Below are 23,842 nucleotides of genomic sequence, written 5' to 3'. Positions count from 1 at the left end.
CCCGGGAGGGAGGGGGAGACTCCGAGTGGCCGCGGCGCGGGCGCCGCTTCTCCCCCTCCCTCACTCCCTCCTAGGCTTGAGAGCCTGGGGGGAGGAGGCAGGGCTGGGGATTTGGGGAAGGGGCGGAGTTGAGGCGGGGCCGGGGGTGGGGTAATTAAAAAAAGGGGTGGGGGCGGCCAAAATTGTTTTTGCTTTGGGCGGCAAAAATCCTAGAGCCAGCCCTGATTATAACCCACTAACAACCACACCCCAGCTGCCCTTCCCCCTCACCCCCCATGACCAGGAGGGGTGTTAACAGCCCACTTCACCTTGAATGGTCCCCTGAAATCTGTGTTAACTTTGTATTTAATAGTGACACTCCCAGTATGTTTCTCAGACCTGAAGAATAGCTCTGTGTAAACTTGAAAGCTTCTCTCTCTCTCACCAACAGAAGTTGGCCCAACAAAAAATATTACCTCACCCACCTTGTCTCTCTATCTGCATCTCTGACCAGCCCAGTCATCAGGCAGAGACAATGAAGGTCCATTTACATATTAGGTAAACAAAGCCATCAAGCTAACAAGTGGAGGAGGAGAAAACTTCCAGCCAGAAAGAGAAACTTTATCTGGGCTATAAAGACAGGGGTTCTGAACCCCAAGTGATAAGCATTTGAATCAATTGACTGTATATAATATTATTGTATAATTAAAGTTTATTATCAAGTGAGATGTTTTATGAAAGCCTATGACACACTGGTGATTAATATAATCATAAAGTACTATACTATATAAGGAATTATGGATACTCCTTGATATTAGGCTTTAAAATCTGTGTTCAAACAAAGTGATAAACAGGTCAGTCTCAGACAGGAGAGAATAACACAGCTATTTACCTGTCTCCTATGTAAATTAAGCATGGTGAAAACAAAGCAATGGAAGCCCCATTTGTATGCAGGGGGATGGGAAGCCCATAGAAAGGCAAAAACCAGCATGAGGTCATCCTGCCTCTTGAAACAAGGTCATTGAACTTTGGAAGATATTAGCAAAGACAGAAAGCCATTTTGGCATCCCTCGCCAAACAGACCAGGGAACAGAGTTCTTGCAAGCTGAGAAAGATGGGTCCTTCAACTGGAGAGGGTGGGGCATTGAAGTCTCTGGAAACTCAATATAATGAGAAACCTGCTTAGACAAAGATCTTTCATCTAGGAAGACAAGGGAAACCAGACTCTTGTACTTCTGTGGAAGGTCCTGACTGAGGGAAAGTCAGCCATGGCTGGGAAGAAGGAAGATTGGTGAGAGAAACCATCTTGAACTAAGCCTGTACCTTGCTGCTATCTAGCACACAGACACTCAGGGTCTGACCTGTATGCTTGTAGGCTGGCTGGGAGCATCCCAGGCTGGGAGCTATAGCAGCATAGCATTGTAAGGCACCCAGGAGCGCCGCCAGCTTTTCTGCAGCCCTAGGCGGTGGAAGGTCCTGCCCCGAAATGCCGCCCCCCCACAGAGGCAGCGGAAGGTCCCGCCGCCAAAATACCCCCCAAATTGTAGCACCCTACGCGACTGCCTAGGTCGCCTAATGGGTTGCGCCGGCCCTGAAGGCACCCAGGGTTGCAGGGCAAGCAGTGACACACCCCCTAACTGGTCGAAATTTCACCCACAGAATGCTGTGACACTCTCATTCTGCCTCCTGCCTTTCTAGTCTTTCTCCCACTTCAACCTCTCAAGTCTTCACTGCCGGGCACTGTGGCAGCCACTCCCATCCCCCCACATGCTGCCCGCTACTCTATGCTAGTTAGGAGGTGACAGCAGGGGAGCAGCAAGAGCAGAAGAGGAGAGAGAGCCTGGTTTGCCTGCAGTTAATTGTCTACAGTGGCTCACAGTGGCATGGCAAGGTGCACGGGAAACCCCACTGCCTACCTGTACCCTGGGCTTGATACATGATATTTTAGTGGGACTACACACAAGTGCTACTGAAGGATGTGGGGGAAATGAGTGAGCATCACACCCAATGCATGTCAGTTGGCAGCCCTGTTATTAGTAATCATTTCTACAGTGCTGTAAATTTGCATAGCTCTTTGCAAACAGAGGAAGGCATGTCTCTTGCCCCAAAGAGCACCACCTATGATAGGTAAGACAAACAAAGGCAAGATGAGACCCAGGACAACAGTTCCAGTAAATAAGGCAGAGTGAGGAAATCACTGGTGAGAACAAGGCAGAAAGGATACCTGGAATTGCAGCTCTCCACCTGCCAAGGCCCAGACATGGGATACAATGTGTGACAAAGACCCAAAATGAGGGACACAAAAAGGATTTGTGCAGGAAACTTAAATTCTGTGGGATTTGTCCCTTTAGTGTAAACAACTCTTTCCATAATTTCAGTTTAATGAGTCTTTACTTCGAAGTAAACCGTTTTCAACAATAAAAGTTCATGGACACCAAATTTGCGTGGATAAGAAGTGACTGTCTGTTCAAAAGCTTATCAAAGTCAATTGAGAGATCCCCATTGACTTCAGTGGGCTTTAGAGCAGGGCATAGGAGACTTTTCCAATTCCTGAGGTCTAGCCAAGAGGAAGGAGCAAAAAGGACAAAGAGGATTCAGAGGCACAAAGGGAGCATGAAGGAGAGAAGAGAAAAGTTAAGAGAGAAAGTCTGCCAATTTGTTACAGAGCTACTTATATACCAGCTTGAGCATCAAGCTGCTCTGAGGACAGATTTACAAAAGGAAAGGCACACACAACTGTCTAGCCTCCGGGCACAGAAGAAAAGGTCACAGCAGCAACCCCATGAACAGACGAGGAAAAGTATCCATCCCAGGAAGATGAGCTCCACATACAGGAGTGAGAACACTTGCTGTGTTTTTTTTTTAACCACAATGTATCAGAGTTATTTAAAAGAGATAATACTGGATTTTCTCGCTAAAACGGGGTGGAAAATTTTCAATTGCAATAGAAGGAATTCCCAACACTGGGAATCAGCGAGGCACCTGTGTGAGACCTTCAGCATATAAGTCAATAGTTTAGGTGCAAGGAATGGTAAGAGAGGGTTACATGAGATGGTTAGGCTGTTACTCTTTGATGACGCATCTTCCCCCGAGAGGTGACTATAGCCAGACTGATGACTGAGAATATGAAAGAGCGAACAATCTCTGATCAATACAATGCAACATAAGTTAAAATATGAAATTCTCTCCACCTATTCACCTCTACCACAGTCATGGAGTTTAGGGCCAGAAGGGACCATCAGATCATCTAGTCTGACCTCCTGTATATCACAGGCCACCAACACCACCCAGCACTTGCCCTCTAAACCCAACAACTGAAATTAGACTGAAGTCCAATTAGACCACAGGAGACTAGATTATTGTGTGCCACAGCCAGACAATAGGACAAACTGAGATACACCAGTGCCCAAGACCCTCTGCAGTGGCAGAGAAATGATTAAGTAACAGATGCTCAGATAATCCTTGCAAGTTACCTGCACTCATGCCCTGCAGAGGAAGGTGAAAAAACCCCAGTCTCCAGCTAATAATCACTTCCTACAGATTACCTCATCTCCCATTTAGACACCTCCATGAAATGGCCTGATTTTCAAAAGGGCTCAGCACCCCGGAGGTCCCATAGGAGCTATTGAGCTCTTTTGAAAATCTGGCCCCGAGTCTCTTTGATCTTTACTTGATGTAAACACAATCTAATCTAAGTAAACATTATTTTCATGAGAGTGTGTAGATGGCACAGCTATTTCTAAATCTATCATCTTTGGTGTCTCACCTGGGCTGAATTTAATCTAAAGCAAAATTCTTCTCTCAGTTCTAGGTGCCAGGTTACAACGCTGACATTCTGTTCTCCCTGTGCATGTGGATTTTCCATTGGCATCCATGGGGAATTCTGCACATATAAAGAGGATAGAATATTAAAATCACGACCCACTGTGAGACTAACTTGGCCCATATAATATGGATTGGGGGAATTTCTAGATTTCTACATTTTAAATTCAAACCCTGGATATTAATATAATTTTCCTATCCTAGGAGTTGCATGTGTTTTTAAAAAATCAGCCTCCAGCACTGTTACCTGACTCCTTGCTTTCCATTCTTAAAATTCTCTTTGCTTTTTTCATAAAGGTTCCCCCTCCCACCAGCCTTCAGCATATTTAGGTCATTAAGAAATCTTAACAACTGGAGAATCTCCAAACATGTTGGTTTCAGATTATAAAATTGCAGTGTAAGGTGGCAGAATGGATCAGCTAGTTCAGCAAAAAAAAGAGCAGTTCTTTAGTCAGCGAGTTTTTCTCATCAGGGCTTCATTCCTGAGCTTCAGAGTGGTGGGTTGCAAGAGAAGCAAATTAAAATGATTTTACATAACAAGAGCACACAAAAAGTCCAGCCTGGGCTATACAACCTACCCTGCACCAACTGAGCGTGGTTCTGTCCCTCCCAAAGGCCCTCTCCCTATCAGACTAGTGAGTAGCTGTTTTATTTTTTTATAGTTTTGTAACCCATATGGGTATCCTAATACCACACAATCAGTTTAAATCTATCAAAAAAATCAATGTAAGCTAAGCATCTGGTTCAGACACAGAAGGAGCCAATGCCTGGTAACATCTGCCACTAGAACTTTTCTGCCAAAAGGCTGCCAAGATATAGATGCTTATTTTGAGTTGTTTCCCAGGGACCTGTTGCAGAGACACAAAAGTGGATAAGGACTTGTTTTAATCTGCACCCTGTCCTAACACTGCTATCCCCACATCTGATTCAGATTGCTATCCTATTAACCATGGTGCAGCTCCCCAACCATAACTGGACAACAGTGGGTAGAAGGATGTTTGACCTGGAAATCTTGTTCTTCACATTCGTACGAAGAACGAATGCAGAATGAATGCTATCTTGCCTGCCAGAAATGTTTCAGTTCTTAGGATAACAGGATACTCACTCACTAGCTGGTTATAACTTTGCCCCGGCAAATAGGTGGCAGGCAGTGTAGGCGCTCAATGGGCTCCATTGCCAGTGGGAACTCTTCTGCAGGAAGTTCTCTCTCCTTGCAAGCACTGAAGCATCAATACCACATGCTTCCCTGTTCTAGGTGTGGGCACAAAATAATCCTGAGGAATGATGTTTTGACTTGCTATAACTAAGAAAAGTGCTGAGGCAAGGACTTTGTTCCTGCATCCCTGACACTCTTTTCACATCAGTTGCCAAACACTGGTTTGAGGATCTTATTAAGCTGGCAGGACACAATCAGCTTAACTCTCCTCTTTGGCTCTATCATTGATTGATAATACCATATCAACCTGTCAATGACGCACTACCTCAGCTTTGCTGCTCCACCCCTCAATGCTCTTGTTCTTAGGGATTAAACTGGATATTTTGTGTTCAGTGGGCGAACAATCGTAGATAGAACAATCGTCTTTGAAACAGGACTATCCCAGTCAAACCTGGACAGGTGGCAGCTTGAAGTGGATGGAAGGAAGACATGTAACATTCATGGGTATTTCAGGCTACCACAACTTAGACTGTGTTGCTGTGGACACCATAGAAAACCATAAAGGTAACTAGGATGTAAATGTCCTATGGCATTGTGACCCTAAGAGCATCACTGCACCAGAAGGCAAGGGGGTTCCTGGTAACTAGTATTGCATTTCAGCTGGCTGGACCAGCTCCATGTACCCCAACTCACTATTGTTTTAATCTATACCTAAAAGGTGTCATGTAATAGGTCATTGGAAAACTAATAACTCACTGATCATTAATATTCTTGCATGACGCAAGTATGGTCAACCCATAAAGGATTATATAGATATGCTGGAATTATGGCTGAAACATGTTTAAACCAAGCATGTCAGAGAGAGTTGATAAACAGGGTTTGGGTTTTTTTTCCAGACAAAGGAATGCGGTTCTGCCTGCTTGGATGTGTCTCCCATGTAAATTGAGCAAGGTGTGACCAATGACAAAGAAAAGCACATTTGCATGCCAGGCAAACAAAATCATCAGGAGAGCCAGTGGTGGGAAAAGTGATCACTTAATCTCAACAAGGGATGGAGACTGCACTCTCTAGGAAGCCTTCCTGCCTCTTGAAGCAGGGTCAATGAACTTTGAGAGAGATACTTTTCAAAGTTTTACTGGACTATAAAGAGAGGGGCAGAGAGCTTCTGGTTTATCCTTTAACTGAGGAGACAAAGAAACCAGTGCCATGGACTCTGTGGGGATCCTGACTAAGAGCCAGTCAGTTGTTGATGGACATGGAAGATTGGTGAGGAAACTACCTTGACCAAAGACTGTAGCTTGTGATGTTAGGTCTTAGCCAATAGAAAGTGTATTTTTACTTCTGTCCCTTTGTAATCCTTTCTATCTCTATATCTTAGACTTGAACTCACTTAAAACCTCTCTTTTTGATAAAATAAATTCAGTTTACTTTTCATCTAAACCAACCCACTGCTTTGATTGAGTTGAGGTGACTGTTAACTACAATCAAGATAACTAGCTGCTGTTTCTGTCTATTTAAAGGAGCAGCAATATTTATAACTTCTATACATGTTCCAGGAGAGGGCTGGACACTGCAAGGAGACATTTTGCGGGGAATTCAGGACTGGGGGATGTTGGGATCACTCTGCAAACAGTAACTGGGTGGTGGAAGCCAGGATGTGACTTGCATGCGGTCTGCTTGCTGTTGGTGTCCAGGCTGTGAGCCACAGTAGCATAACATTTAAGGCACCCAGAGTTGCAGGGCAGTTGGGCTGAACCCCCAAACTCACATTTTGTGAGGCATTTTGTGTGGAAGCAAATGAGGGCAGAGAGATCCGCAAAGGAAGGAATCAGAAAAACTAATGGTAAAATAGTGCTCTTGGGCATCGGGCTTTATGGCAATCAAGCTATGAAAAGTCCCTGAGAGGGGTCGGACAATCCAAAGTATAGAATCATACAAATAAAGGTTTGGAAGAGACTTCAAGGGATCACCTAGTCTATCCTCCTATGCTGAGGCAGGACCAAGTAAACCTAGAACATACCTGGGAGGTTTTGTCCAACCTGTTCAATAATGGGGGCAGTCCACAACCTCTCTGGGAAGCCTATTCCAGTGCTTAACTATCCCTGTAGTTGGAAAGTTTTTCCTAACATTTAACCTAAATCTCCCTTGCTAAACCAATTCCTTCTTGTCATACCTTCAGTGGACATGGAGAACAATTGGTCACTGTCCTCTTTATGTTTGAAAAAAGTGCAAAATTGCTTTCTAACTCACTCAAGAATATTTTATCACGTTAGTCTAAAAAGATGCATACACTTTAACTGACATTAAGATTAATGGCAGAGATTTTTTTTTTTTTAAAAAGTGTGTGAAGCAAGTTTCCTGCACCTTGCAAGCATATTTTACCAGCATAATATGATGATAGTGAAGAAATTGTACTGTGAAATTTATTAATCAAAAAGTAGCTTCAAATTTTCACAACTAAAGGGCCTGCTCCTGCTCACATTGGAGTGAATGGGAGTTTTGTCATGAACTTCAATGGAAGCAGAAACAAACTGTTAAGCCCGCAAGACAAGCGTTTGGCTAGAGAGTCTCAGGTAGCCTTTGTCAAATGAGGTCACTGGTGCTGCTAACACTTCACTTTGACCCAAAGGCATCCCTCCATATAAGCTAATTTCCTAGATCATATGCAAATAATGGGCCATATTTACATCTGGTGTAAGTCAGTTTAGCTCCACTGATTTGCACCAGCTGAGGATCTGGCCAAAAAGGGCTATATTCTAAACATTTATCTGGTAAAGTTTGTCAAAACTTAAGATAACTCAGGCTGAATAGTTAGAAACAAATCTATTAATAAAGTGGTGTTGGTCTGATCAGCCCCAAGATTGCCTATGCTTCCTTACTGAAACAAGACAGTACAGTTATAAATCCACATCTACCTATCCAGGCACTTAAATGCCCCACATTGCTGTAGTAACTGAGTGCCATACAAGCAGTACTGTCACCACTACTGGGCAAGCGGCACTCCGTTCCCTCTCTAGAGCCATCCTGAGCCACTCTGTCTTTCTAGCTTGATTCCTTACAGCGTACTGGTAAATTAAACCAATCTGTTCATACAGTAAACATCCCAATAACCAAGTCAACATATAGTATTCATACATTATTACAGAGCAGCTCCACTTCTGGCACACCTATCTCTTCTTGTCACTGTGTTGTATAGGTTGGTCAGGGTCTGATAGACACTGGAGAGTATGTGAAGAATATAATCCCTTCCACTGCATCTGCTGGGACTGTCCAGCAACACAGGTGCTGGAACGAAGGGTGCTGCAGCACCCCCTGACTTGAAGTGGTTTCCATTTTATACAGGGTTTAGTTTGGTTCAGTGGCCCTCAGCACCCCCACTATACAAATTATTCCAGCACCTCTGTCCAGCAATTAGGAATTTGGACACTATCAGACATACTTTAGAAATCAGGACACAATCATGACTGAACACTGGACTATTAGCAGATGTCCACGTTTAACTGTGAACCAATCATTCAGCTGCTACTAGTGGCTCAATCCTGCTTCCTACAAAATCAATGCCACGACTCCATTGACTTCAGTCAGGGCGGGACTGGGTCAGTGTGAGATGCAGCATGGTCTAGTGCAGTGGTCTCCAAACTTTTTTGATTGTGCACCACCTATCAGAAAAAAATTTTGAGCACACACCCCATGCCGCGCCACAGGGCTGGCTCTACCATTTTTGCCGCCCCAAGCAAAAAAAAAAAAAAAAAAAGGTGCTCAGACTCCTGCCTGAACTGCCGAAGCGGTGCTGCTCCGGCGGCGCTCCTCCTGCCGCACACCTCCTCTTGCGCATCCAATGGGGTGCACGCACCCCACTTTGGAGACCACTGGTCTAGTGGATAGGCCACTGGAGTCAAGAGACCCAGGGTTTATTCTCAGCTCTGTCAATGGCCTGCTCTCACACCTCTTATGTCTTGCCTATTTAAATTGTAAGCACTTCAGGGCAAGGCTCTCTCTTACTATGTGCATATATGGTGCTTAGAATGAGGGAGCCTCAAAGCTGTTAGGGACCTTTAGGCTATATAGTAACAAATAAAACAAATTAATAATAATAATGAAATAGCACTAAACAGAATTTCTAGTTTCTGTTCTTAGCTGTCTGAGTGACATTAGGCCAGTCACTGAACAATTCAGTGCCCCATTTTCCCCATCTGTAAAATGGAGATAATACGTGGCTACCACAGATAATTATTTTAAATATTAAAGTTTGTAAAGTTCATTAGGCCCCTCAATTGATTCATAATACTATATTTTATCTATCTTAATATCTATCTATAAAAGCACAAAGTACTAGTGTTAGCAGAAGCAGAACATTGTCATCAGGGGGTGATGGCTATATTGGCACATTAGTATGGCTGTAGTTTAGCAACACAAATGAGATGGAAACTATGAGTCTTACTGGAGAAATATCAAAACTATCACTGGATTGGGTTATTTATTTATTCTGGGCCAGTATACACTGTATTGAAAAAGTAATAGGACTGTAGCCCCCCACACAAAAGGAGGTTACAGTATAAGGGCATAATGAGCATATGTAACGAGGTGCAGGACTCACCCCTGCGGCGCCTCCTGCTGGTCATCTCAGGGAATTAGCTCTTTTCCAACCTAGGCACCCTCTGCAAGCCGGTGTCCCGCTTGTAGCTGGCCCTGTGTCCCTCCCAGACCCCGGTGCCCCTTTACCCTGGGGCTGCCCCCTGGCAATACCCCACCAGTCTCTATGGGTCTCCCCCCTCTCGGAAACCCCCAACCCGCTAATCCCCACCTTGCCTCAGTCGTGGGCTACTGCCAGTCATCATCTAGCCCCCGCTCCCTGGGGCAGACTGCAGTGTAAAAGCCACTCATCATAGGCAAGAGGGTTCGGACCTGCTGCCTTTGCCTACCCCTGGGCTGCCCTCTGCAACCCCCAGTACCCGTTGGCCTTCTGCTAGGCTGCAGCCTGGGTTTTCCAGGCTGGAGCTCCCCAGCTCCTCTGCCTTTCCCCAGCCCTGCTCCACTCAGGTACTCTGCTCAGGTCCCTGCAGCCAGGTCCGTCTCCCTCTACAGCTAGAGAGAGAGAGAGAGCTATGGCCTGATTGGGACATGGCCCAGCTGCAGCCGCTTCCCTGATCAGCCCAGCTTTTCCCCTGCCACAGCCCTCTCCCAGGGCTGTTTTAAACCCTTCAGGGTAGGAACCAGGTAACCACCCCGCTACAGCATAATACAGGACAATTCCAAACTGAACAATGGCAAAATACTGTGGGGACTCATCCTAGCTAAAAGTGCTTGAAGTGACTTAGGAACCTATATCCCATGGCTTTCAATGGGATTTAGGCTCCAGAGTCACTCAGGTGCATTTGAAAATTTCATCTGAAGTTCAGATCCAAAACCAGATCTCTAATTCCCCAAAGTTGAATAATATTTGAATTCAGAGCCACTAGTCGAGCTATTCTTGAGGCCTTTTGTTGAATTTGTAGTGGGAAGCATCTTGGCTACCTCATCTGCGTATTGTCACAACCACCAGATTTTTCCTCTCCTGAAAATTCAGAGTTCTTGTATTCTGATTAGAGTGATTTGGATTGATCATATTGTCCTTCTCTGTTGATTTTTGGTAAATAGGCAGGAGCACATACCAAAATTCAAATTTGGGTCTGGATTTCAAAGAGCCCTGAAGTTGGGGATGTTTGAATGTTGTGGTATATTGGAATTTAGGCCCTAATTCCTGTGCCATTAGTCAATGGCAAATTTTCCATTGACTTCAAGAAGCATAGGATCAAGCCCTCAGATAGGACAGCAATAGGCTACTTATAAATACAATAGATTTGCCTGATAAATCAGTTTGATGGATCAGGCAGACAATAATTTGGTTCAACCCATTGTTAGATATGTACTATTTGCAAAATTCAGCTCTGGAACCAGATTTTGAGCACCCCCAACATTCACAGTTTTGGTTCACACCCAGTGGTAGATGTTTTATTTCTGCAGAATAATACTCCAGCCACTTTATTTTTGCAATATCTCTTTCTATATACAGAAGAGAAGAATTTTTTCCTCTAACAGCAAAGGACAATCTATTTACTCGCTCATTTTCAGTCCTTAAAGACCAGTATGAATAAGACCATTGTTCAAGTCTAGGATTTCATTTATTTCTGGTAATAAATTACTGAGGTACTACCACTGCCACCCAAATATAATTTTATTTTTTAAAATACAGTCATATACCAAATAAATATTATTTGCAGTTAAATGTAGCTCTCTTCAGCTTTTATTCATGAATCAAAATTATAGCTTTAGTTTAGCTGTCAAGATGTAAAACAATATCTTTCTTTCAGATAATACAAATGAAAGGCTGGATTTTTTTGTTTCTCTCTCTACATTTATCAAATTTAAAGTAACAATGGGAATATTGAAGAAAACCAAAGAGGAAACACAGAGCTATTGAGCTGCTATAGTGTATCAAGGATTCTATCAATCTTATCATATAATGCTACATTCTTCTTCACTTAAATTTCAAAGGATACATGAAAGAGTCAAGTAAATTTCATGTAATTGCTGTGCACTTAAAAGTTCCAGAGGAAACAGCATTTCAAGTTTAGTTACTTTACAAAACATGAAACAAAAGTGCTGTGAAACCCTGTGCTAATGGTCACCTGCAGTCACCTGACTTAGTGGCCAGTAAAATATCAGTCCCCTCACATTAATTGCACAGCATTATTTGGCCTCCTGTTGCAATCGCCAGACAAACAGCAGTCCACTGCGTGATCCTTACTAATAAGTTTCACTGTGCCTTTTGATTATAATAAGACAGAGCTCTATGTGGTGTATTGTATTATAGCTAAACAGCCAGCATAGTAGAGGGAGGAGTACAGAGCCATAATTAATCTGCATTTTGCTTAGGGACAAACTGTGGAGTTCTTAAGTTGATGTGCATTTGTTCGCCTAAGTCGACCCATTGACATCAATAGGATAACTCCCATGAGTAAGTGCTCACAACAGTGAATGAGTGCTCCAAAGTGTTACTCATAATGTTGTATCCCTGTTACTGGGAGCTTCTTAAATTAAAGCACTGGGGTTCAGTAGTGATGTATACAACTGAGTTTATCCACCATGGGTAAAATTTTCACATGCCTAAGGCCCAGATCCTCAAAGGTATTTAGGAGCCTAACTTGCATGAAGTTCAGTGGGGGTGGGGGCCTTAATACCTTTGAGGATCTGGCCTTAGTGACTAAGGAGCCTACATCCCATTTTCAGAAGTGACTTAGCCACTTAGGGCCAGAATTTGAAAGGTATTTTAAAGGTATTGGCAAAACTTCATTGGCTTAAATGGAAGCTTGGTATTTCCTAACAACCAGTGCCCAGCTTCTGTACTGCTTTTTGGCCTTGGCAGCGTGGCTTCTGCAGGAGACAAGTTCCCATGCACATGGAGTTGGCACTCTCTGTGGCGCTCTGCAGGGCGGGTGCAAGGATGTTTCGCGCCCTAGGCGAAACTTCCACCTTGCGCTCCCCCCTCGCCGAGCCCTGTGGCAGCTCTCCGCCCCCCCTCCACCCTACGGCGCCCCCCCGTGGCAGCCCCCCCCCCCCCCGGAGGCGCCCCCCCCCCCGCGGCAGCTCCCCCCGGCCCGGGGAGCCGTGCGGCAGCTCCTCGCCCCAGCTCACCTCTGCTCCGCCTCTTCCCCAAGCACACCGTCGCCACTCCACTTCTCCCGCCTCCCAGGCTTGTGGCGCCAATCAGCTGTTTGGCGTCACAAGCCTGGGAGGGAGAGAAGCAGAGCGGGGCAGCGTGCTCAGGGGAGGAGGCGGAGCAGAGGTGAGCTGGGGCGGGGAGTTCCCCTGCGTGCCGCCCCCCCCCTTACTTGCTGCAGGCAGCCCTCCCCACACACCCCTGTCCCAGCTCCCTCCGCCTAAATGCCGACGACGACCGGGGCGGCCAAAGATCCAGCCACCGCGGTCGCCGCCGAAGGACCCGAAATGCCGCCCCCCAAATGCTAGTGCCCTAGGCGACCGCGTAGGTCGCCTAATGGGTTGCACCGGCCCTGGCACTCTGCTTGTCTGTGGTAACATGGGTCTGTGCTTACATTGAGCTATAGAAATATAGAAGGAAGAGGCATAGGAGCCACTTTTCCTCACTTGCATGCCTTCTGCCCCATTTATGCTCACTCCTGCTCTTCCCCACCAGTGGAACTGGAGGGAAGCATTGGGCCCTTTTACCTTCCATCTAATTGGCACCTCCCAGAAAATTTTGTACAACACTGTATTTAAAGACAACTCTGCTTCTCTAATCCCGGCCCAGCTGCCACGTACGGTGCTTGCATGCTTGACAAAGAGGTTGGGGAACACTCTGAACTGAGTGTGCCCGAAAAGCTGGAAGTGAGTTCCTTCCCCCGTTGGTTGAATGTCAGTCAGCTGGGCATCAATTTTAAAGAGGCCTTGGGCTAAAGATACCTGGATTTCCTCGTCAGACACAGAGTGAAGGAAAGGGAACCACTGGGACAGACTAACCCTATCCTTGAAAATAATGTTAATGGGAGTTGTGCAGGAAAATTCCCCTAATTATATTTTATTTCTTGTGAATACATGTTGGATGGTTATTTCATTATCAGAAGTTGTGTTGGTTTTTCAAAAAGGAGTAATTAAACCCCACTTTTATGGCTGAGTGTGTCAACTGCAAGTCAAGTGTGTCAGTTTGTCATTACCAGTGTCCAGCTCCCATCTGAAACCCACGGTACATACACAGGGAGCTAGCCCATCCCGCTGTGCACACCACCACAACTACACCATTTTTAGTGCTCTAGCTCAATCAGAGATAGTGGGGCTAAGGCTCCTAGAACTGGAAATTACCCCTCCAACTCCAGTGCAGACAGACCCTGAGAAGCAAGGAGATTAAGGCTGCGTCAGTGCTACGAGCGAGGGGTGTGATTTCAACTCTTGTACACATACTTGTGCTACCCCTCATTGAGCTAGCATGCTAAAAATAGTAGCGTAGCCGTGGTAACTAGGCACCCAGAGTATGTCCCCATGGAGTGCAGATGGGTTTGTACTTGGGGCATCTAGCCCAAGCTGCTGCTGCACTATTATTTTTAGCATGCTAGCTCAGATGACAGCTAGTGCAAGTACATGTACAAGCACTGGAAATCACACCCCAGCTCATAGAATAGATGTAGCCAAAGTGCTTGTCCAAGATCACACTGGAAGTCTGTGACAGAGCCAGGAATTGAACAGAGATCTCCTGGGTCCCAGTCCAGTGCCTAATCACAAGCCTATTCTTCTGTATATTACATAATACATTACATTCTCTTCCAAATGCCCAGGAAAGCATAGGGTTCATTAATCTATAGAAAGCAGTTTAAAACTTTCAAAGCTTTGTTTTGATTCTGTTTTGGTAATCAGTTGCTTTAGCCCAAATGGCTCACAATGCTTTCAGTTCTTACTAATACTAAGACCTGAAAGAGTTAATTATAATTTTATCTGTCAAATATAGGACACTGGTTATTGATACTTACACTTTAAAGCTATCAGATTGCTGCCCCATCTGTATGATTAACTGTTGGTTTTCTCCAGCGGCCTACTCTTTCAATTCATTTTAGACAACCTGTAATTCAGCTGTCTTTGCCCTCTCTAAATGTGTCAACTTTGCTGGATTCATACAGGAAAGATTTATAGCACAGAATGGCAGGAGGGGTTGGAGGTTAGTTAAGGAAGCTCAGAGATTACTTGCCTTAGGACAGTGAATTCCAAAGCAGCTTCACTAGACCACAGGCATAATGACTGCTTTGCATATACTCATGACAGACAGAGATATACGATTCAGCATTAAATGGTTCAAGTTGTACTGTATGTGGAATTCTCCCAGTTATTCTGTGTTTGCAATACAAATCATTCAAAGTTAACATACAGGCATGTTTAACACTTAGAACCATTTATAAGTCATTTATCAGGCATTTGTAAACCTAAGATGTCTAACACCAATGTGATTGTATGGAAAGCTTAATTATTCTCCTTATCCATGTCATTCAGTACCGCTATGACACCTGCAGTTTCAGTTCATCTGAGTTAAAAGGCAACTTCAGTTTAATCATCATTGCAACTTGGATCCATTCACATTTTAACACAAGTTTTATATCCTGCTTCAGCTCAACTGAATTCAAAGTTTCATTTCAAACTGTTCTCTGTAACTGTGATGTGGAACTACTGAGCTCTGCTCCACAGCTGTTGCAGCACCACAAATTGTCTGGTCAACCCACCCAGACCATAAGTATTCTATCCTCCTCCATCCAAGAGTTGCTTCCCATGAGCCATGCTTCCCCATACTTACTACTATTTGACTTTTCTACCCCACATTTAGGTTTCCCTTTCCTCAATACCTAACCTTCCTGCTTCCAAAATGACCAGGCTATCCAACCCTCCCTGTTGTTGGTCACTCAGTCAGTAACAACAGAAATTCCTCACTGCCTTCTCATTGTTCTCTGACACACAGCCACATACTCCATTGAAATCTCCAAATTTATTCTGTCTGCCCCCTCCCACCTTAGCCTGTTATCTTTTCCATTAAATCTAAGATTTTCTTATTAAAAAGATGGTCGTACCAATAAAACTCTTCCACCACCATAATCAGGATTTTGTGTCACATTCTCTTGGATATTTGTTGACTACTCTATGATCCTACACACACACTACCTACCTCACCAAACATTTGTTAAAATTCAAGATTCTCCTGCTTGGTTTCCTCATATTGACCCCCACCAGTAGGAATCAATAAATACATGGGGGGGAAGGTATTAATGTTTATAGATTTTTTTTTTTACCAGTACACTTCAGTTGACCATATGTCTGTAAATTCATCCCCTATTCAAGATGCAGTAAAAATAATCTTGATCAACCAAAGATTAGAAAACTATTAATAATCATAACTCTAAATCCTCACCCTAAGCATCTAATGGAAGATGTTTGGCACAACAAATTATTGTTGCTAGTTTAATTCAGCTTTGGCTTTTAAGATCAAAACTTATGTTCTGGAGTCTTCTCAACAGCCTCTTGCCATTTGCTTACATCCACCAAAAAAATTTCCAGCTAACTTCATTTTCCTCTGAGCTCATGTCTAAATACCCAGGATATAAATGACAGCATTAAATGCGATATGATGATGTGAGAGGGGCATGTAAAGATAACAAGACTATGATAAGCAGGAATTTCATCCTCCAGGGTATTAATTGGGAACCATCTAAGACAGGAACATGAGAAAGATAGAAATGATGAATGTATTAAATGACAGCTTCTTAAGCAGAGAAACTATAGCACCTCTTTCAGTTTCTAAAGAAAGAGTAAGTTAATAGTAATCTCTTTCAACAGAGCAAAATAAGCATAGCAGGGTTATCAGATTTTATCCAAAATCTTAAAGGAAGCCAGTGAAAATATTTGCTTGAAAAGGAATGTGACGCATATTAGAGAATTTTCAAGCAACTGAATATAGATTTTAAAAACAGCCTCTCAGACCACAGAAATTAGTGATTCTTCAGCTTACCAAAACAGAAGCTGCACAATATCACTTCTAGAGCATCTGTCATCTGAAGATCTTGAAGCACTTTACAAATCTTAACTGATTAAGTCTTAGAAGGTAAGTATGGGATAGGCAGGAATCACCAAGGCTGACTACTGAAATACTCCAACCTGAAGATAGAGCAAAACTGTTGTTTTACACAATATTTTAGGACAGGGAGTAAAGAAGTATCCATTATCCAATTACAACTGCAAGGGAAATAGATGTAGGCAGCCTACAATTATCTGAGTTAGAATTTGGCTAGAACACCAGTGTTTACACCTCTACTTTTATGGAGAGTACTATGGGGTTCTGAGCTTGAGCATTCAGAACCTTGTTTTGTAATTCATCCAAAAGACTTCATCTAGCATCATAGTCCCCTGTCACACCACGCTGGGACATTAGTTCGGTACTAACTTGAGTGAGAAAGTGTTACCTAGTAGAACTGGGGGGAATTTTTCATGCAAAACCTCTCCCTCTCCCCCAAAACAATGCAGATTTAGATCGAGCAAAGCAATTCATGCATTTGGGACATTTTCTGTTAAAAAAAAAAAAAAGAAAGAAAGAAAATGTCAAAATGCCTCATTTTGGCATTTCTAAAATGAAACATTTTAACTTTTGTTTTGGAAAAAGGTTTCATTTTGGAATTTCTCCTAATTATTTTAAATGTAATAATTCTTGAAGTCCAAATGAAATTTTTTTGATTTTGTTTTGTTGAAAATTTTGAAACATTTTTGCTTTGGGTCAACCAGAAATTAATATTTTTTCCCATATTTTCAGACCTGCACCTGATGCAAATATTCAGTTCCTCAGACAGCCCTATACTGAGACACTCACCAGCACTATTGCTCCTGGAGGCTTTTTTCAAGTACCATCCAGTCTTAAACCTGCTTAAATTTGATACTGAACTGAATCAGAACACATGGTGATATTGTTACAGGTAAAGACACTGCTTAAATAATTTCTTAAATATCACAGGTGAAGTTGACAATGATCATGTAGATGAACTCACAGAGTTTTCATAATAATAAAGGACATAGCACTTAATAGCATTTCCCCCCCAGAAATCTCAGAGTTCTTTACAAAGTGGATAAAATATGAGCCTATTTTCAGATAGGGAAACAGATATAGAGAGCCATTGGGAGAATCAAGAATGGAAACCAGATATCCTGACTTTTAGCAAGATTAGCAAAAATACCTTATTGCCAATATTAGCAAAAATTCCACTTAATGGGGATGCATTTGGCTAATGCCGAGGGGCTTAAGTGGTACATACCAAAGGGCTAAATAGGGATCAAATATTAAGCATTGTTATATTATGCAGAAGTTGCCAACAAATAATTAAGATATATGTGTGGGGAACATGCGAGGGCAGGAAGGGGCAGGACCAGAGCATACAGCTCTCTGGCAAATGCTGGAATGGCTTTATGCTGTTCTACATTATCCTGAGGGCCAATTCAACTGCTGGCAGCCTCAGGCTGAAGGGAGCTGAAAAGTGATTTAGAGCCTTCTCATTTTTAATAAACTATCAAGATGATTATACGATGAAATTTAAAACGTAAAGTGAGAATATGTGTATATCAAGACCAATTCCAGGATTTTTCAGCACATCTTCTGTGTGCGAATGAAATACTTTGGAATGGCTGCAATAACAGAGAAATCTAGCTCTAGGGAAAAAAACCATAAACAGGAGGAAATAAATAGGAAATCAAATATCATTCAATTAAATCCCACAAAGGTGCAGATTTTTGATGGGTAGGGCAGGAACTGTATTTGATTTTTATTGCATTATTCGTTAAAAGACAAATTTGTCATAAAGCCAAATTACTCAAAGGGTTTTCTTCGTGAACAATGACAGAGGGGAATGTCTGATGGATGGAGAAGCTTAGTGGAAGATAGAGCTCACTCCTAGGGCTATGTAACAAAACAAAATCAAACACCTTAAAGGCTCAGGCTAATACCTGCAGAAATCTGCTACAGACGTACATTAGATCAGTGGTTTTCAAACTGCAGGTCGTGACCCAGTGCTGGGTCGCGGATTGTAAGACACTGGGTCACGGCGGCTCTTGTCAGCACCTCCGACTAGGCCATTAAAAGTCCCGTTGGTGGTGCTGCCCGGCTAAGGCAGGCTAGTTCCTACCTGTTCTGACACCATGCTACACCACGGAAGCGGCCAGCAGCAGGTCCGGCTCCTAGGCAGGGGGGCCACGGGACTCTGCATGCTGCCCCTACCCCGAGGGCTGGCCCTGAGCACCTGGCCAATGGGAGCTGGGGGAAGGGCGGTGCCTGCAGGCGAGAGCTGCTTCCGCCTAGGAGCCAGACCTGCTGCTGGCCGCTTCTGGGGCACAGCGCAGTCTGCGGTGCCAGGACAGGCAGGAAGCCTGCCTTAGCACCCCCGCTGTGCCGCAGACCGGGAGTCGCCCGAGGTAAGCCTGTGCCCCAATCCCCAGCCCTGAGACCCCCCCCCAACCCGGAGACCTCTTGCACCCCAAACCCTTCATCCCTGGCCCCACCCCAGAGCCTGCACCACCAGCCCAGAGCCCTGACCCCTTACTGCACTCCAAACCCCTATCCCAGCCCTGAGCCCCCCCAAACCTGGAGCCCCTCCTGCACCGCAAAGCCCTCATCCCCAGCCCCAGCCCAGCCCAGAGCCCTGACCCGCTCCCACACCCCAACCCCCTGCCCCAGCCCAGAGCCACCTCCCATACCCTGAGCCACTCATTCCCGGTCCCACCCCACAGCTCTCACCCCCGCACTCCAACCCTCTGCCCCAGCCCTGAGCCCCTCCTAAACCCCAAATCCCTCATTCCCAGCTCCATTGGGTTGCGGGCATCAACAATTTTCTTCAACTGAGTTGCCAGAAAAAAAGTTTGAAAACCACTGCATTAGACCCACACAGCGGCTTTGATTTGCTATTAAAACCACTTTGGTGTTCTCCATGCTGACAACAAAAACAATTGACAGATTCACCTTCAACTTAAAATAATATGAAGAAAGGATCCGTTTTTTCAATGCTATTCTTAAAAGGTTTCGATCAAGCTGGGTGATAAATATTGCCATATAGAAAGTCACATGGGTATATAGTGTGAAAGACTGTCATTGCAATTTCTGTCTTGTAAAAGAGCAAACAAGACAAGAGAAATTCACTGGCATGCTACTGCTTTCCCGAACCATTCCTATTGCTCAGTATACACTTGACAATCACATTTCTTTCTCTAAATGTCTGAAACGTGGGAGGAAAATCAAGACAGAAGGGTGTCATTACTTTCACGTAGGAGTGGTAATCTAGTGTGTACAAACGCTGACATTCTAGCAGGATATGCTGTTATGGAAGCTGTACACATCTGTTGACTGGCTTCAGTTTTCTGACTTGAGTAGTTATGAAACTCTTTCTAGCTGGAGGTTGAAAACAGTTTTAACTCCACTCTTTGTAAGACGTACAGAATGTAAGATTTTCACAAGGCAAGATTTTCAAAAATAACAGTTGTATATCTATATTCTTGCACTAATTTATAACTCCACAAGGTGACTGCTATTGTTTGCTATTGCACAAAAATGTGAGGGACGGATCATTTTCATCCAAGGACATTGTCTCACATTTTGGAGAAAGCTGACAGTAATTAATTTTAACATGCAAAATTATGTGTGTGTGCTTAAAAAGTTACATTTCTTTTAGGGGATCAGTCAGCTGTCCAATGAAGTCAGTTGAAGGCTGTCCATGGACTTCAGCAGGAATCGGATCAAGCCCTTAGACAGCAGTTTCTATCTAATCTATCTGCCTCTGTTCTTATGTGTCTTCCACCATGGTGGAAGCTAACTGTAGAAAAAGCCACATTGTCAGAGTTCAAGGGAGACTTTAACTGGCAAAGCAGAGAGAAGAAAAAAAAATTATGGATTGTTATTAAATGAGACAAATTATTTAGCACACCACCACTTAGAAACAAGCAAAACCTTGAAGGAGGGTTCCAAGTTTTATGAAAGAATGCATTTGTATCCCCCTTGCATTTTATAAACATTTTTGATTAATAAGTACTTTTAGGCAGTTTAGGTTTTTCCACCTCTAAAATTAAATCGTTTGTGGCCATAGGGGATCACAGAGTGCACGTTCCCACGTTTAGGGAATGTGGTTTGCTATTAAGCCTAAATGTTAAATAGTACCCAGATATTACAGTGATGGGTGCTTCATGAATGCTAATAATAAATAATAAAATAATAATAATAACTAAATATGACATGTATTCTTTAGTATTTATATCGAAAATGCATTTTTAAAAGACAACTCTGGATGAATCTGGAAATTAATTTTGGGCACTACTCCCTGGCCTGCAATGGAAGGCAGCAGTGGCTTGAGGCCAATGCTCCAGGGTAGGCAGAGAAGGGCTTGAAAACAGCTTGTGGAAGTACTTCCTAATTTCTGAGAGTCATTTCTCTTCTAATAGAGGGGACCATCTTTTCTCCAGGTGCCTCAAATGTAACATTCACTGGTGCGTCTTAATCACGGTCATCCAGAGGAAAAATCTCCAATCTATGCCAGAACAGCAAGAAAAAGTCATATCACATCACAGCAGCATCTTCTGTTTATTGATGGTAACTGGTTACCTCTCCTGTTACAGTATCATCTTCCTTCTAATTTTACTGTTCATTTCCTGCACATTATATAAAAGACAATTTAATGGGTTTTCAACTTCCTGGTTAATCTTCTCTGTCTTTTGAAGGTTGATTGATACATTACCATCCCCTGGAACCTATCTGATTTATTTCATTTGCACGTGCTTTGACAGTTTGAAAAGAGGCATCAGCTAAAGAAAATGTTTTCTCTAATGAACATTCCTGGGGGATGTGATATTTGCACATAGGCTTCAAGTAACAGAAGACTAACAAACATGAAGGGTGAAAGAACTTATGAAATGATGAAAAACACAGAGGAGCCGTGCATCCCAATAAAAAAAACCTATTGAAGACTCAAACTTTTCATGCCTTTCAGGAGCATCCCTGGACCCCTCTGATATTAACATCTCAAATTTTAAGAAGACAAATCACTATTTTCTGTCCATTCTGATTCCCCTAGTCTTTTAGACTGCAAGCTCTTTGGGGGCAGGGACTGTCACATACTGTGTCTGAAGAGAGTCTAACACAAAGGGGGCTCAACTGAGTTGAGGCTTCTAAACTCTACCACCATATAAGTGAATAATAATAATAATGCACTGTAGTAACACCAGATTTTAATGGCCTCCTACCTCTGCTGTTCCCATACTGAGCTGAATGGACATTTTGGAAACACTGGGCCAAGTTCATCTTTAGTGTAACTCCTTTGACTTCAGTGCTCTTATTTCAGAGATGAATTAGGCTCAGATTCTTCTGTTGGGAAGAGCACAGTTTTCAGAAGAGCTAACTCAGCCAGCCTGGCAATGACAGTAGGAAAAACTTAAAAGCATGTTAAAAACAAGGTTTGGCCAAGGAGAAGAAATGAGGAAGCAGAATTTATTCATTTAGCTTCTTTTCCCCCCTCTTTCACTCCTACCAATCCCAATGATGAAATATTCAAGCAGCCCTGCCCAGTTTTATAAAAATAATTGAAACTTTTACACTGATTTGTTCCAAAAGGAAATCTCAGTGTGAGTTTTGGTTTCATATAAGATCAAATGAACTGTGGCAACAAACACACACCGTGGTTTGACTTTAGGTTTAAAATATTTTCGATTTGGTCTATGTTCATTTGACATTAATATAATAAAAGGTTAATTGAATTATTTGTATTGTGGTAGCACTTCGGAGACCCAGTCATGGACCAGGACCCTATTGTTCCAGGCACTGTGCAAACACCGAACAAAAAAAGATGGCCCTTACCCTAAAAAGCGTAACAATCTAAGATTGAAAATTAAAAGCAAGTATCTTTTCTGGAATATCATTTACAATCTGATGGCTGTTTGGTGACCTGTGGAAAATGGATTTGGTAGCCCTAGTCCAGTTCCTAGTGGATTGGTTCCTATCACAAAAAAGTACCATGGCTCTGGGCACTAATTTTACTCTGGTTGGAAGTCAGCAGAGAGGATAAGGAATAAATAAGCCTGGAGACTGAACCACTCTCTCCTGTCAAAGTGGTTGAGTTCTCTCGCAGAGGTGAAGGCCCATTGTTGAACAGCGTGGGGGAAGTCTGCACTGTTTCTGCTGGTGATAAGCCTTTTGTGTGGATAAAACAGAGACTTCAATCTCCAAGGCTCTCACGACAGCACCTTTGCCCAGCAATAAATTCATGAGGAATATCATTTTGCAGAGTTTAGTGTTCTGCTGACTGTTTGACATCTCTCTCATAACATTCCCCCAATCAGAAGCTTTGTGTTGTAATTAATGACAATGTGGCCAACAATAACAACATGAAGAAGAGGATCTTTACAGTTTGTGTTTGTGGATGTGATTCTCTCCTTCCTCCCTCTCGACCCCCCCCACCCACCCCCTTGAGGAAGACATCTGTAATCTTGTCAGATAGTGAAGACAGAAAACTGGCTCTTTTTCTGTGAAAGACAAAAACTGATGGCCTTAGTAAGGCCTGGATCCAGATCTCCTACAGACAGGCAGCGCTGAAAGATCTTCTGTCTCTTTTTTACAAGAAGGAAAAAAAGATAGAAGAAAGCTGCATTCTATACATCCTATGAAACCTTAATGGAAAATATCCCACAGATCTTGTAATAATTTAACCACTGCCATGAAATAAGGGAATGCATTTGTGCTCAAAAACCATTTAGGACAGACATTATTTTACAAGGTAGCTCTATTTAACATCATTTGGAATAATTTAAAAGGAACTAATAATAAAACCTTATTTTAATTACTACAGGTAAATTTCATTTGCAATCCATGCAGTTCACATACAAATGCTACCTGAAAGTTTAAAGAGCAATTGTTTTTAAGACCTGTTGTTTAAAATCATTCTTATTATTGATCATTTTGCGGTCTGGTGGACTAAAGGTTTTTATGGACTTAAAACAATATTGTCAATTTAAATTTGGTCCCAAAATAAAATTTTATAAAAAGCAGCATTTATACAGGATATCACCAAGAGAAATGTTTCTACATTTTAAAAGATTTAAAATGAAAAATATCTGTTTGTAAATAAACCTCCCCCCCCCCCACCGAAGAGTGTGAAATCCAAACACTGCAGCACTAATCAATTAAAGTGAAAATATTAGTAACATCGTAGAGGAGCATGTGCAGTTCTATTGGACTGTGGAAATAATTTTTAAAGAAACATGGCTTGCATCTTTTACAATAAAGTAAACAGTTATAAGGTATGCGTCATTAAAATTCACAAAAAAATGTGGTTAGGTTTTAACACA

The sequence above is a fragment of the Terrapene carolina genome, unplaced genomic scaffold (assembly GCF_002925995.2).
Source record: "Terrapene carolina triunguis isolate 2854851 unplaced genomic scaffold, T_m_triunguis-2.0 Scaffold62, whole genome shotgun sequence".
Classification (NCBI taxonomy): domain Eukaryota; kingdom Metazoa; phylum Chordata; order Testudines; family Emydidae; genus Terrapene; species Terrapene triunguis.
Note: the sequence above shows the minus strand (reverse complement) of the source record.